Consider the following 16,391-nt stretch of genomic DNA (forward strand, 5'->3'; position numbering starts at 1 on the left):
CCAAGGACCGAGCCCTGTGGGACCCCACCGCCCACACCCTTCCAGGTCGATACTGACCAATCCACTACGACTCTCTGGGTACGACCCTCTAGCCAATTCGCCACCCACTGGACTGTGTAGTCATCCAAGTCACAGCCTCTTAACTTGTTTACCAGTATGGTGTGGGATACCGTATCGAAGGCCTTCCTGAAGTCTAAGTATACGACATCAACCCCTACTCCTGCATCCAGGCGTTTTGTAACCTGGTCATAAAAAAAGACTAGATTAGTCAGGTATGATCTACCTGCTACGAACCCGTGCTGGTTTCCCCTCAGCATAATTTGTCCTGCCGGGCTCTCACAAATGTGAGCCTTGATAATTTTTTCAAAGACTTTGCCTAGGATGGAGGTGAGACTGACTGGCCTATAGTTGCCCGGGTCCTCCTTCCTCCCCTTCTTGAAAATGGGGACCATATTGGCCCTTTTCCAGTCCTCCGGGACCTGGCCCGTGCGCCACAACTGCTCAAATATTACCGCCAGTGGTTGCGCAATGACGTCAGCCAGTGCCTTCAGTACCCTCGGATGGAGCTCATGCGGGCCTGCCGACTTAAAGGCATCCAGTTCCTCCAAGTGACCCTGCACCATCTCAGGGTCTACACTTGATAGTCTGGTGTCCTGCTGCTGCCTCTCTACAATCCCAGTGACAGCCTTGTCCTGCCCCTCACTTAGGAACACAGAGGCAAAGAACTCGTTGAGGAGTTTAGCCTTGTCCCCCCTCTCCGTCACCAATTGCTTCTGCCCATTTAGTAGGGGTCCTATTCCACCCTGGGCCTTCCTTTTGCTCCCTATATATCTAAAAAACAATTTTTTGTTATCCTTTACTTGGGATGCCACCCTCAGCTCCATGGTAGCTTTGGCCCATCTAACTGCCTCCCTACACGTGCGAGCAGAGGAGGTATACTCCTCTTCGGTAATCTCTCCCCGTTTCCACTTTTTATATGCTCCCCTTTTAGTCCGCAGGCTGCCCTGGATTTCTCTGGTCAGCCAAGGAAGCCTCCTGGCCCCTTTCCCTCTTTTTCTTTGCATCGGGATCGTCTCCCTCTGTGCCCAAAGGATCATTTCCTTAAGGTACAGCCACCCTTCCTGGGCTCCCATCTCTTCAAAACTCCTACTCTGCAGTGCATCCTTGACTAATTGCCTGAGCTCATTGAAATCAGCTTTCCTAAAGTCTAGCACTTTCATCCTACTAGTTACCTTACCCACTCGATGTCTTATGATGAATTCTATTATTTGGTGATCACTGTCCCCCAGGTGACTACCAATCTGTAGGTCCCCTTGCATTGTTATTATGAAGGTCTGAAGTCCTTGTTTTTTGTAAGATTGTTGACAAGACAATCGTGTTTTATTAGCAGGTAGCTAATGGATCATCCCTGGATCAATGCATCATCACTCCTAAGTTGTTTTTACCTCCCTGATGTGGATCTTCAGTAAATTCACTGTGAGCTGATTTTTTTCATAAATAAGCACTAGTTTCCCTGTGTAACCTTTCCCTCTTTGAACAATTACATCTCTGATGGTGTTTGTCTTCCCATTGTCTGAAAATATTATCTGGCCTGCGATTCACTAGGGAAAACACTTTCTCTTGTCTGACCCACGGCGTGCCTGCAAATTACTCATACCTGGACCTTCTCCATTTTTAAGCCACTTCACTAATAATTATTTCTTGAAGTACAGTATCTGGTGTAAAGGGATAACCATGAGGCTTTGAATTAAAAGCTGATACCTTCAGGTGAAACCCCCATTTTTGCTTTTATATTTGTAACTGCATATAACCTGCATCCACAGTTTTATCCAGTCTGGCATCTTTCACCACTTTAAATTGCCTTTTCACACAGGATTTTTCTGAGTCTGCCACTAGACATAGGCTCCTCTGCTTTGTCTGTTCTCGATTTGTCACAGCAGCTACTGCTTCACTCAAACCATCCCCTTGGCCAAAGTGGCACTGCAAAGGCCTTATTGAACAGTTCCCTCAATGCATACATGCATCTATATAGCATTTACCCACCATTAGCAGTTATATAAGTGTTTGCATGGCTGTCTCTGTAAGACCTGTGATCCACCCATGGAAGTTGCCTGCAAAAAACTTCTGGCATCGTAATCCAAAAACACTGCTTGGCACCGTGCTGCTTTCTCATTACCCACTCAATCACAGAGAACAAATGTGCAGTCTGTCAAGGACTCAGATTCCAGTCTCATCTTCATGATCCATAAATTTCCTTCCAGGCAAAACTGTTTTTGCCATCTTGAAGCTGCTGCCACTACTTGTAATACTTGCTTAGTGAAATCAAAGTGTTTACTGGAATATTGCAAGTGGCAACTCCAGCCACACACACCGAAGATGTACCTTGCTTCTAGCACCCCTGATTAGAGATAATGTAACGTCAACCAATAGCACAGCAACTTAATATTACAGTATCTTTGCACTGAAAGGCAACAGTCGAGTACAGGAGCTGCCACCTGTCCTGATCACTAGACTTTCCTCTTCGAAGCCCTAGTCATGCACCCAAACAAGAAGCTGACATTCAGTTTATATTCAGAGACAATGCTCCCTCTCTCCTCAGTTTCTTCAGGCCTTTATCTCCCTTTGGGGACTTGGCTGCTTCTGATTCTGCAGCCTTAACCACCTTTGTTTAAAACACTTTGTTATCAGCACCTGGTCACTTTGTAAGAAAGTCCATAGAACTTCTCCCTGGCGTTCCATGGCCCTCTCTCCGCTTTCCTCTCACATTTCAGCCTTGACATTTCTTATCGGGAACAATACTTTGGATGTTACCTATTCTGTGGTATGTGTTTTTGAGGTTAAGTACAGACATTCAGGGGCGTTAAGGGAAGGTTAAATCAATTCAAAACAGCTGCCCGATATCAGTTAAGTTGGGATGGGGAGGGGGGGAGTTAGCTGTGAGATTGGGGGTCCAGCAGGCTGGAGGAGATCAGGGGTCTACCAGGGAATGAGGGGAGGCACGACCTGCGGGTGGGATGGGGTAGGGTGAGGTGAGGTGGGGTCATCCCCCAGTGAACTCCCCCCCCCCCCCGGGGACTTACTTGCTTGGCTCTGACAGCAGTGAATGCTGATAAAAGCGGCTGCACCTGGAGTGACTTGTGGGATGAGGGCTGAGAGCGTTGGCTGGGGGCAGGGGGCAAAAAAAAAAAAAAAAATAGACCAGTGCAGGAGGAGTGGAGAATGAAAAGAGCAGCCCTGGGGCTGGGGCCAGTGGCTGGGTTTTCCCAGCCCCAGGGCTATGCGGATGAAGTGGACAGAAGTTCCATGCACCAGTTTGACCTAAATTGAATCAGTCTGATACTACATAGATTCAGGTTTATCTTAAAGCAGATTCTGCAATTTTTAGACCAGTTTGTATGCATGGAACTTTTCTTTCAGTTATGGGTTTAGACTGACTGCTGGTGACTGAGACCAAGCCTGTAAGTGTAAGGTCGGCACCGAGATGCGCTAAGTTTATATCAGGCAGCCATTTTGAACCTGATTTAACCTCCCGAATGTCTGTACTTAGTCTCAGTGGCAGAACAGGGAGCCCTTCTATATTATTTCTTCCTTTCCCAGCATGCATTCCTACTTCATCTATGCCTCCCCAAATTCCCTTGTTGTGGAACTGAAACTGGGAACAGACTGCAGCTGCAGTCTCCATCAGCAAGCCAGTGGCCCTGGTAAAAACTCTCTCTTGGGAAATCATACACAAAGAGGAAGGGAAAAATGGGTAGGAGAAGGGAGGGCAAAATTAAATACTGATAATAGTGCAAATTATTGAAATGGTTGGTCCTTAGGTAGAGAGGGTAGTGGAAGACGGAATGAATAAAGTCAGCTTTCCATATCAATTCTTATTTTCCACCAAGGAGTTACGGTCCAATGAAAATGGAAGAAAAAAATTAAGAACGGTCAGTGCTTATATAGTATTTGTTTGTCATACTCTGTGCTTACAAGTCTCAGAGAATATTAAAATGTGAGGATTTCAAATAATTTGTGGATAATTCCAGTGTAAGAAATGTAACCATGCTGGATTTCAATGTTAATATGCCACAGTCCATTGAGCAAATTCTCAATGAAAACAGCCTTTTAGATAGCAGACTTTAATTCTTCATTTTCTCCTTGTCCTGTCCATTCAACACAGATTCTTTCCAGCCGTCACTTTGCAGCCTTCTGGTCCCAGAGAGTGTCTGTTTTCATATTTAAAATCCCCCCCAGTGACTGACTGTTTTAAGAAATGCTTGCACTCTTTCTGGAATGCAATGATCTTTAGCTTCTCTCAGAGATTTTCTTTTGTCTGAGGAGAAGGGTTTAAAGCCTGGGGAGACAGGAATCCTTCTCCCTTCTGAGGATTTAAAAATGCTTTTGGCTGCACTCAGAGCCTGCTCTGTCATTTCTAGTCAAGATCTTATACTCTGCTCATCGCCATGACATCTGAAAGAGATGATTCTGGCTCCTCTTATTACTTTTTACCTTCCTCCTCATATGGATTCAGTAGTTTTTCACTATACATAGAGGGAACATCTGTACTGCATTTGTTAAAAATCAGGGCAGTGTCCTTTCCATAAGCTCTAGGGGAGGTAGTTCTTCCCTTCCTGGTGGAATAACTAAACCAAAAAAAAGGAGGCTATTATAGGACTTCACTCCCTCTTACTGTAGTTTTTCCTGCCTCTCTAGAATGGCAATATTCTTAATGTAGGCTTTGATCTCAGCAGTGGTAAATACTGGAATAAGGGCAGTATTTGTGCCTTGGGTTTATACTGTTTCTTGTTTTTTTTCCCCATCCCACTCATTTTTCCCAATATCACCCTTTTCAGCATTCAGAGACTTAAATCAGGGAAATCCATGTCTTTTTGTCTATACCTTCTCTAGAAAGAAGTTCTTCTGGCTTTCTTCTAATAAACTGCTCTTTTTTGGTCCCCCTTTCCATGTGTTGTACTGAGCCCTGGTGTACATTCTACGCATCCAGTAATACTCCAAGATTTAAGAAATCTGACAGAAGATTTGTGTTCAATTTTACCCCCAAAGAGGACTGTTGTATTTATCAGAGAGAATGGCACAGAATAAAAATACCAGACAGTCATAAGGTTTGAGTCTTCTATGATTTGTTTACATGAAATTTAGTTGTTCATAAAAACAAGCCTATTAGTCTATGGCTACACTCTCTCCTGCTGTGCTATGCATTCAAACACTACAACTATATAAATTGCAGCACACTTGTGCTCCAGACTGTTAGGTGTCATTTAAAGAATAATGAAACCTCTACCTTTATGTTGCAAAAAACCCTTTCAAAATGTAAGATGAATATCAAGGCAGACAAGGTTCCTTGGGTGAATTTGATATCTTTTATTAGACCAACCCAAATGGTTGGAGAATAGTTATTAAGCAAGCTTTCGGGTTCAAAAACCCTTCGTCAGGCTAAGGAAGCTTCAGCAGTTGCTGTGTGCTCTTCCAGGATGGAATGAAAAGTAAAAAAGTGACTCCTTCCAGAGTCTGCAGGCAGCATGGAACACCGCAAAGTTTTATCCATTTAATTAACGCGTAAATTCTATTTTCTGATGTCAAATCAAAATGCTGACAATATCCTACTGCTGATTATTTTAACAGAATCATCAAGGTGATGGGTGTATTTGTCATTGCTGGATATACAGGGGGAGGGATACAGTATGATAATTAGTTGGTTAAAGATTTCTATAATAGAAAGTAAGCACTTTAAACCTTCTTTCCCCATGGACTTAAAGTCTCATCTACCCTTGGCCAAGTAGGATAGGAAGGATAGGAGATTTATGCTTTTCTTATGCTATTAGTTGCATTTAGAGACACTATTTGGGGTGTCAACTAGAGGGCAAATAGTACAAAAGCCATAGTCTGTATAAATAAGAAATAAAGGGAGGTTGTTTTCCATCCTGACCACAGTATTCTGGGTGTTTAACCTCTCCATTTCCTAGTATTAAACACCTCAGCTGCCTCCTGGCTGCCAAAAGTTAAAACCAACTCTGATGATCTCCTGGGTGCTCTTAGTCAGCCACAAAAACCTCTGGCTTTGACTCAATAACTTCTATTATGCAGTTCCTCCTCAATTAAAACAAAAAAAATCTGTCTAATGAAAATGTTGGTCAATAAAAGTATTTCAATAACAAATAAATTAATAATACAAGGTATACTGTACAATATGCTTGGAAGGCAGTGAAGAAGACAGGTTTGCTGGGGGTTTTTTGGTGGAGAGAAATGCTGCAAAATGGTGGCCTTTGGTGTGCAGTATAAAGAGCCTCATGGTTATTAGAGTCCTGAAGAACAGACTTCATGGAACACTTCTGCTATGGGTTTTTGGCTCAAAAGGAAGGAGGGATTAGAACGCAGCTAGAAGTATCCAGGGCTGGATTTAAAAAAATCTGCCAAGCCTACAACCCATTAAAACCAGGTGGCAGGGCAGGAGGGAGAAAGTCCTCTGCATTTTGGAATCTCCTTCTCACCAACAACAGATCAGATTGTTAATTTGCTAGTTGCCATGTAACCTACATGTTTTAAACTGACAGCTCTGAAGGTTTTTAGTGGATTCAGAATATCTGTGCTATTTTTGTCCTAGCCAGAAAACACACAGGTTACTCTCTCCTCAGGAAACCTTCATCCAATCTTCTCCTAACTCAAACTGTAAAGATATAGTAGTTCTTGATACATTCCACATTACCATTTTTCCCAGCAAAAGACAGTCTGTTTTTCTTTGCCATATTACAAAATAATGCTGGTGGAATGGATGAGGTAAAGAATAACACACTACATCTTGGGTCTTGGAGAGAGAGCAATAAAATAGCTTTGTAGGCAATACAGACTGGATGTAACTTTCCCTCCTTCTCCACCTCCAACATATATGAGTATCATTTTTTTTCCTATCATCGATCCAGCTGTTCATCCCACAACCCAAACAGCAGCAGATCTAGCAGCCCTTGGCCAAGGGAAATTCATCTGCTGTTAACAAAATTGTCAAGGTAGTGTGTATATTTCATTCTTCAGCAACAACATTCCAGTAAAGGACTCCAGCTAGATACTTTGGCTGTTGTTCCTGTTAACCCAACTAGCAAGGTTTCTCCAGCAGGTGTTCATGTACCCTGAAGTACTGCCACACTAACAGCTATTTATGAGGATGAACAAACTGGGAAGAGGTATTCTGAAGCATGTACAACTTCCCCCATGGGGCCCCTATAATCAGTTACCAGTTTCTGGATGAATTTCTTTGCTATTCAGTTCTGTGATCAATTCCTGGGCTTCTGGCTGGGCTATCTCGACTGGAAACCTCAGACCTTTGATTAGATACAGCAGGAATTCCTCCTTTGTTCTCTCATCTGACTGTAGGAAATGAGCATCTATGTAGGGTGGGTAGGGGTAACAAAGCACACTAGGGGACCACAAATTGACAAGACAGTAGAGGACAGGGGATCTGCATGTGACTGGTTTAAACCAACTGGGAACTAGAGAATCACAGTGGGTGAAGCAAAAACCAAGAGAGTAACAAGAATCTGACAATCAGCTTGGTTATGTTGAGCAACTGGGTTTATAATACACTCCTGTGTAATGAACAGGAGAGAAGAACTGAAGCATTTGATCTTTTAGCTGGAAGAAACAAGGGAGATCAGTCAGGCAGAGTCTACCTAAATAATGAACAACATAATGTTAAATTGTCAGGCCATGACCCTAATTCTCAGAATGGCACATAGAAACAAGTCCATGCAGGCCATGAAAGAATCTTGAATGGGAGTTTAATCTCACAAGGCATCTATCCTGCAGGGGAAGTCTTTGCACTAGTGTGATAATTTGCAACTCACATTAGAAATCAGAATTCACAAAGTTAAAAGTATTTGGAGTAAGAACCACAGTTACACTAAATATCCAATCTTAAAGTCTGCCCAGAAGAGGGATCAGATTATGGTGCTTGTTTTATACGCAGCACTGCTTTCATCCTGGAACAAAGGTAAGCTGCTACAGGAATAAGCATGGCGGTATGGTGAAGAAGGACTCCAGAATTTGCTCATTTTCAGATGCTCTTCTCATCTTAGTCAGCCATGATTTTGTCACTTTGAAACTGCAATGCAGCTTGTCTTACTGCAATGCACTGTATTTAAGGCCAAACCATGAACACCTCAGGAAAGTTCTGGCTACTGCACAGTGAAACTACCCACCCTCTGGCTCCATTATACCTGTGGTCTGCACTGAACGCCCAGCACTGATGAGATTAAAGGTGCTGGTTATTGTCTGGAAAAAGACTTAAATGTCTAGGTCCTTTATGCCTTAGAGATAGCCTCTTTTTGCCTGTCTACTTGCGTATATCTGAATCAATTCAGCGATCTGACCCAAAAGTGATGCTTACAGATCAAGATCAGTAGTTGGCTTGCCTCTGGCATTTGCTGCTTTTTTGAAACACTGTCTGTACAAGCTCACACCTAACTACATTTAGAAATAGCTGTAATACAACTGACCTGGACTCCCCAATGACAACCGTAATCCCCGTGCACCTGACTGGCCAGACTAGCTGTTCTCAACTCTGCTCTACACAGCAGCTCTAAACTCCTCTCTTTAGGATTGTTGGTTGAAGCTATGTTGGTCTAAGAACATAGGCAGACAAGGTTCTTTGGGCAGATGTGATATCTTTTATTAGACCAACTAAAAATTGTTCTTTGCAAGCTTTCGGGCACAAATACCCTTCTTCCTAGAAGGGTGTTTGTGCCCGAAAGCTTGCAAAGAACAATACTACTTCCATTTAGTTGCAAAGAACAACATTAGTTGCATTTAGAGACGCTATTTGGGGTGGCAACTAGAGGGCAAATAGCACAAAAGCCATAGTCTGTATAAACAAATGCAACTAAAGTTGCAACCAAAAATTTTAGGAAGAAGGGTGTTTGTGCCCGAAAGCTTGCAAAGAACACTTTTTCCAACTATTTAGTTTCAGTAGCTAGGGTCAGGAGGGACCTGAACAGATCATCTAGCCTGACCCCCTGCCACAGGCAGGAATGAATGCTGGGTTCACAAGACCCCAGACACGTGATCATCTAACCTCTTTTTGAATTTATCCAAGATAGGGGCGAGGACCACTTCCCTGGGCAGCAGCAATTAATACTGCCACCCTGTACCTGCTGCCAAATTCCCAAATCCAATTTTGTGGGTTAGAGCTGGGCCAAGCCCCCTCACCCTGCGCAGTTGGATCAGAGATGGGCTGCACCCTCTTCTCCCCTCATGGCCAGATCGGGGCAGAGCCATGTCCCCTTCCCCCACAGGGAAGAGCCAAGCCCCCTTTCCTCACGTGGCTGGGTTGGGACTGGGCTGCTCCTCACTTCCACCTCTGTGAAGCTGGATGGCACCCTGTCACACCTGCCCCAGGCGTTGGATCCAGGCCATGGACAGACCAGGCACCACTCATTTGGCCCACTGGGCAAAAAGGTTGAGTAGCACTGTTTTGAAACATTAAAAAGTTCTCTCCACTCATTCCAACCCTAACTACCTAAAATGTCTCTAGAAACAACTCTCACTGCTATAAGATAGGTGTTCCATCGCTGGTCTAATAAAAGATATCACATCTACCCAAAGAACCTTGCCTGCTTAAACTCCACTCTGCGTTCATTTGGAAATATAAATATTTCCCATATTAACCAGTGTCCTGGTCCAGTGGTGAAAAGCATGGCACAGTCAATAGATCAGGGGTTCTCTCACTTTTTGGACTCAAGGCACCCCTCACTGTACTTGAAGCACTCTTCCAAGACTTCTGTGAATTGAGTGGCACCTAATTTCAAAAACAAATTTATAGATTACAGTGTTTACTTTCTTACACAGGGGCTAGGTAGTATGGGCGGGGAATTGTTGAGGCAAGGACAAACCTGAGCCTGGCTCATCTGCTTATCTCCTCACACCTCAAAGCACCCATCAAAGGATCTGGTGGCTCAGCAGGGTGCTCCAGCACCCTAGTTGAGAATCACAGCAGTAGATGTATGTTGCACTAAGCTTTCCCAATTTTTTCATAGTCTCTCTCCACTTCTGCACCTCTTTTATACTCAGTAAATTTAAGAGAATACACATTTTCCTGGGATGTTATGAGGATTAAGTTCATCCCATGTTTACACCTCAAACTCCCCCACTTTGGGGTCATAGGAAAGACCAAAAAGGAATCACATTTCTGGAATTTGGTCTGAAGACTCGCTCCAGGCTCTGGGCCGAGGCCCATACTATTGCATGATGGTTGCTCAGGATGGAAAACATGGCACAAGACTCCCCACCTCCTGCCCCATGTACAGGTGGTTCCCAGCAATCAGTTAACCATTAACCCTTAACTCCTCAGTATTGGGTGTGCAAAAAAAACCACCCCAAAACCCAGCTGCCATAGAGTAGAGTGGGATCATCTCCTCGAAGACAAAGTATTTTAAAGTCTTGTTACACATTAGCTCCCTGGAGGAGACAAGTTGCAACGGCACCGGGATGAATAATTGAAGCAAAGACACATTTAGTATGTGCACAAACAGAAGGACCAGCGCGCTGCCTCCTAACCAGCTGGCAGCGCAGAAACTCACAAACAAAGTGTCGGATAGATACAGGATCTGGAGACACTGACCCACTTTCCTAGGAGTGCTGAGCAGAGGTGGGGGAGGGAGGAGGCGACAGCGAGATTATTAAACAGGCAAGGAAGGATTGGGCCAAAAGACAGGGCATAAAATGGCACCTTATAAAAAAGAAAGAAAATCAGTGGAGCCATCCAACCCAGCACCGGGGGGACAGAGCTCCCTCAGGAAGGGGTAATAACCAGGCAGGCTTCCCTCTCCCCCAGGCCCCAGGAGACTCCCCCAGGGCCACCTTCCCACCACCTGGCCCCAGGGAGACCAGAGCCCTAGGGATGGCTCCCACTGGGCAGCGGGATCCTCCGGCCATGATCCCTCTGCAAGGACAAGGCAGAGCTGCCGGAGGTCCAGGCGCGGGGCTGCTGTGAGCGGCGGAGCACCTGAGCCGCGGGCAGGGGGCGGCTGTCCGGAGACCCGGAGCAGATCGGGGGGGGGCAGAGCTACAGGGGCTGAGCGCGGTGCCCTCAGGGGGGCCACCCCGCGGCGCCCCCCGCCGCCGCCTCCCCTCCATGAGCCCAGCCGGGCGGGAACGCACCTGCCGCCGCCGCCGCCGCCCGCCCCGCGCGGGGACCTGGCCGTGCCCGGGGCTCCGCCGGGACCCGCCGCGCCTGCTGCTGCTGCCGCTGCCGCTGCCGCTGCCGCCGCTGCCTGCGCACTGACAGCTCCCCAGCGCTGCCGCCGCCGCCGCTGGAGGGGTGCCCGGCAGGGCGGGCTCAGACACGCGGGGCTGGGGCACAAAATCAGTGACGGGCCCGGGGGGTTGGTGCCCTTCCCTGGGCGGCGGGAGAGCGCCCCCGCCTGAGGAGATCTCCGCCCCGGAGTCCGGCGGGCCCCGCCTCGCTGCCTTTCTCCTCCTCCCCGCAGCACCTGGCTCGGGCCCTCGGGCGCTGGGGGGCAGGCCGCCACCTCGCTGGCAAGCGGCCGAGGCCCACCCGTACCCCCCAGCCCCTGTGTCAGGAAGTAAACGCTGTCAGCTATAAATTCGTTTTTGAAATGGGGTGCCACTCAATTCACAGGTGTCGTGGTGGGGTGCATTGTGTAGGGTGAGTCCAAAAACGGGGAGAACCCCTGATCTGCCCTCTGTGCTACACTTTTCACCCTGGACCAGGATGCTGGTTAATATGGGAAATATTTACATTTCCAAATGAACGCAGAGTGGAGTTTAAGCAGGCCCCTGGGGCAGCCGTGGGGAAAAGCTCATGAAGTAAAGAGAAGGCTATGGCAAAGGGACCGACTGGAAGTAATCCTCGGCCCCAAACAAGGCAGTCGACGAGGCAAGTGCTGGAGACGGAGGACTCGCCTTCAAATATGTTCCTTTTGGCTAAGATCAAGTGAGGCAGGGGGCATCCCAACCCCAAGGCCGGTGGGCCTGGGGCTTGTCCGTAGGAGGCCTACCTGGATTTGAAGCCAATGGGTCTGGGAGGGAGGATACTTGCAGGGTGGTAGTATGGCACACACTTGACAAGTGAGCTGTGCTCAGTCAAATTTTGGAACTTGGCACTTGGGCTGTGCTCAATTGAATTTGGAGCTGATTTGGCCTTGGTAAAGATAAAAAACTCAGCTTCTAAGCTGAACAGGCTGGACTGTAAAACCTGACTGGGATTTTCTTGTTACATAAAATCTGTGGTGGCCTCTCAGCTGCTTCACCCATCTGGAAAAGCAGACTCAGCCTCCAAAGTGAAGTTGCTCCTGGAAGAATGAGTAACCACATAGGCTCACACGAGTGTGAATGATCAGCTTGGGCATAGGCTAGACAACTTCAATCATCCAGAATAACGTCTTAGAAACTGCCCCGACTTGTAGCACTCTTAAAAAAATATAAAACAGACAAGCAGTCACTTAATTTGCCAAAGTCTTGGGAGGAGAAAAAAACAGCTGTGGAACTCTTGATGTCTAAGGAATTCATCCATTTGCCCTAAGGAGTGACTGGGCTAGAATATAGCTCGGGCGAAAAAGTAGCTCACAGGTGACACTCAGGGTACTGACAGAGGTGTGCTCCCTGCTGTAACTCATGGCGCTTTGCAGGAAGTGCCATGAGTTACAGCGATCCCCTGGATCCAACAGGTGTTCACTGTTGGGTCTTGGGGAGGGTTGAGGTATGGAAGTCCAGTTGGGAGCAGCTGTATGTCTGCAGCCACTCACCCCTAGACCTGCCTCCCTCCTTATAGACTTTAATAAAGGTGCTCTGCTTTAAAGGACCCCCATCTGAACCCTCATGTAATAAGAGTTCAGATTGCTGCACAATCAGGCACCTTTAAAGCGCTCTGCAGCCATGATCTTCTATCAAGGCATGGTTGTAGGGCACTTCAAGGGCCCTATCCTGTGACAAACTGTCACTTCCGTCAATGGCCTCAGTGGTGCCCTTGGCTAGGAAAGGGGAATAAATAGTTAAGGGCATCACTTCCTGAGGTTGAGGTTCCAGCAACTGGCTTTATTACTTCCAATATGACAAATTTCAAACAAAAGAGTAGTTCAAAGAAGTTTGTCCTAGGGGTTTAAAGGAGTGTCCTAAGAGTGCTTAAAGGACATGGGAGAATGGTACTGGAAAAGTGCAAAGCTAAGAAGTAAAAACAAAAAGTGGTCAGTTTTCCCCCAGGAAAAGGTTAAGAGTGGAAGGTTGCAACATTCTGTATTAGGATGGTGTTGGTTTTTCATGTTTAATGTTAATCTGAAAAAGAAATGTTCAGTAATCAGCAGACGGGGCTATCTAACTGAAAATGAAATACAGCAAGACCAAAAACAGAAATCATCAATGATCACTGTCAGTGAACAAGCACAGTTGTAGTTACTGTGCTCTTAAACAAAGGGACATGGCGATATGTTTGGTCTGTTTGTCTCTATGTGGCTGTGGTTTTTGGTCAAGTGAGACATGTCTATTTGTCTGTGTCAGGAGCATGCCACTTGAACCCCTGGGTTTTTAATTGGACCCATTGTTTGAATTCCAAGTGATTGATCCCCCCATGTCAGTGAGGGAGCTAAGCAGAAAGACTTACTGTCTCTTGCTTGGTAAACTCAGGTGCTGGTGAGAGCAGTTCAGAGTGGAAGTGGAACTTTCCTATTAGATATCAGTTTACTCAACATTGTGCACATGCATAATAGGAACATTTAAACACAACATGGATGAAAATTGGGAGTTATTTTAAAAAAGATTTAATAAATGAGAAAACAGATCGTATTCTGGAGGTGAAATCAAGATAGCTGTGAGAAATATGCATTATATGAAAAAAGGGAGCATACATGAAGTCAATGGCCAGCAGGACTAAGGACAACAGAAGGACATTTATTATTACAAAGAAAATAAATTCTAGCAATGGAATAAGCCATTACTAGGCAGAAATGGCAAAATCATTAATTCCAATCCTGAGAATTCAGTAGTGGTCAGTAGCTGGAAAGAGGCAGGACAATTTGCTTCTAGCACAAGGACAATGAAGTGCTTTCCAGAGCATTAGTAACTGGGAGGATGTTGAGGCAGCTCTGTGAGGCATAAACATTTTAAAATCTTTATGGTCAAATCATGTGCACTGAAGAGCCCTACAAGAGCTGCAGAGCCGATTTCTGGCTGCCAGTGTTCATTTTTAATAAGTCTTAGAACACCAAGGAAATTCAAGCAAAATTAAACAGTAATAACATTGTGTAAGAACATAATGTAATAATAATAATAATAATAAAATAACATTGTATTCAGAGAGAGAGAGATAGGACCTAGGTGAATGCAGATCAGAGAACCCGACATGAGTCTCAGAATAATGGAAAAGCTTGACACAGGGTTCAGTTAATAAAGCAGTAAGAATAAGAAAATTATTAAATGTCAGGCAATATGATTTTATGCAAAATAGTTCTTGTTAAACCAAATTTAATTCTTTGAGATTATAAATTTGCTTAATAAAGGCATGTTTATTGATTTGATTGATTTGTAGCGATTTAATTGATAACTGTATAGATGTAATGGCAGCAGGACCAGACTCTAGGGGTGGCCATGATGCTCCCCAATGGCCAAGCAACTCCTGCCCCACTCTAGCTCTTCAAGGTATGCTCCCTTTTCTATCTTGCCTCCCATGCCTTGATTTATCATATAATACTTAGAAAGGCTGCCCCAGAGTCCCAAAGTGAACCTCAGTCCCTCAGCTGTCTAGTGTTCATGTGCTTGGCTGGCACCAGCTGCACCCCTCTGACACTAAATTGTGGCCCTCCTGCCCTTACTATGCCTTAGGGCACAAGCCACCTTAGGGGTGATAATCGTGCCCAGCATGTGTTACTCAGTATTACTTCAGAGGGGCCCCCTGGGCCCAATGTAACCCTTGGCCCCCTCAGGCCTCAAACCTTTGTTGGAGCTTCAGCCTTCCTGGTTTTGGTCCCTTTTCTCTGGTTGCATTCCCTCAGCCCAGGTCTACTGCCTCAGTCCTCAGCTTCTGGGCCCCTGACCCTGGTCTCGCCCTTCTTGGGCTGCTCATCCACCCAGGGTCCCTGACCCAGGCAAAGCTTCTCTCTTGCTTCTTAGCCCCCTTGGGTCCCTAACCCAGGCCAGGTTACTCTTGAGCTGCTCAATCCCCTTTCTGGTATCTGACCCTTGCAGGGCTCTATAATGGGTGCCTCTCAGGCAACCATGTGGCTTCCAAAACATCCCCATAACCATAATCACAACCATGTCCTCCAGTGTTACACTTAAACATAACACAAATGTAAGCAATTACTTCCAACTAAACATTATCCCCACTCTCAGTCATAGTTCCTCCTTAGCTGTCTCCATCTAGCTCCCTTGGGTAGCTTGGGTGTCCATAGGCTGTTTTCCTGTAGCTGCCCTCTCCCAAGAAGGGTTCAAATTACACTTTGACTTTTGAAGGGGGTGGTCTGCAAAAAAAATTGGGCTGCCCATCACAATGCGCTAATAAAATCGGAGACCCCTCAGGTTATGATTTTCAAATCTTATATGGGGCTCAGCCCTCCTGAGCTCCCCCATAATTTGAACCCTGTTCCCAGGAACTCCTTCCCCTGCAGCCTGCAGGTCTAGACTGCCTTTCTTGCTCCAGGCACTGGTCCTATATGCCTCTAAGCACCACCCCTTCCAGTGAAGTGGCTCCTCAGCCACCCACAGGGGTTTCCCCTTTGGTTAATGGCAAGCCTGCCCTCTGCTGTAGCCCTGCACAGCAAACTGAGCCCACTGCACGCTCCACTTAAAGTGACATCAGCCTCTGACTCCCTGTCACAGTAACATACTTGGACTTTTGTAGGACATTTGACTTAGTAATATGTGAAATTCTGATTACATGGTTAGGACTACATAATATCAATAAAGCACCCATTATATGGCTTAAGAATAGGCTAACTAACAAATCTCCAAAATATAGTCACCAATAGGAAATAAACCTCAAATGTGCCCATCTGTAGTAGGATTCTACCCAACACTGTTCTACATTACCATCACCAGTGATTTGGAATCAAATCTAAAATCTGTGAATGATACAAAGATTAGCAGAATAGTAAATAATAGCGAATGAAGAGTAATCTGCATCTCTTTGTTTGAATTGGCTTGGCTTACCAAATGTATTTTTAATGCTACCAAATACAAAGTAATTCATCTAGAAAAAACCCTGATCCACGGAAATGAGGGTTACATCCTGGAAATCAGTGACTCAGAAAAAGATCTGGAGGTTACAATGCACAAGCAACTGAACATAAACTCCTAATGCAATGCTGTAGATAAAAAAAGCTAATGTGATCCTCTGGTGCATAAAATGTAGAGAAAAAGGTTTAGGGCAGTGACTTCATCTTTTTATTACA

General features: G+C 45.6%; 1 protein-coding gene across 1 annotated transcript in view; it reads right to left on the minus strand.

The window, feature by feature from the left end:
- The window catches only part of C1QTNF4 (C1q and TNF related 4), a 28,122-nt gene extending 16,704 nt beyond the window's left edge, over positions 1–11,418 (minus strand). Inside the window, exon 1 of the mRNA XM_059722862.1 lies at positions 11,149–11,418. The gene's annotated coding sequence lies outside the window, so the exon portion shown is untranslated. The remainder of the gene's footprint in view (positions 1–11,148) is intronic.
- Positions 11,419–16,391: the final 4,973 nt, after the last annotated feature.

The sequence above is a fragment of the Alligator mississippiensis genome, chromosome 2 (genome assembly GCF_030867095.1).
Source record: "Alligator mississippiensis isolate rAllMis1 chromosome 2, rAllMis1, whole genome shotgun sequence".
NCBI classification, from domain to species: Eukaryota; Metazoa; Chordata; order Crocodylia; family Alligatoridae; genus Alligator; species Alligator mississippiensis.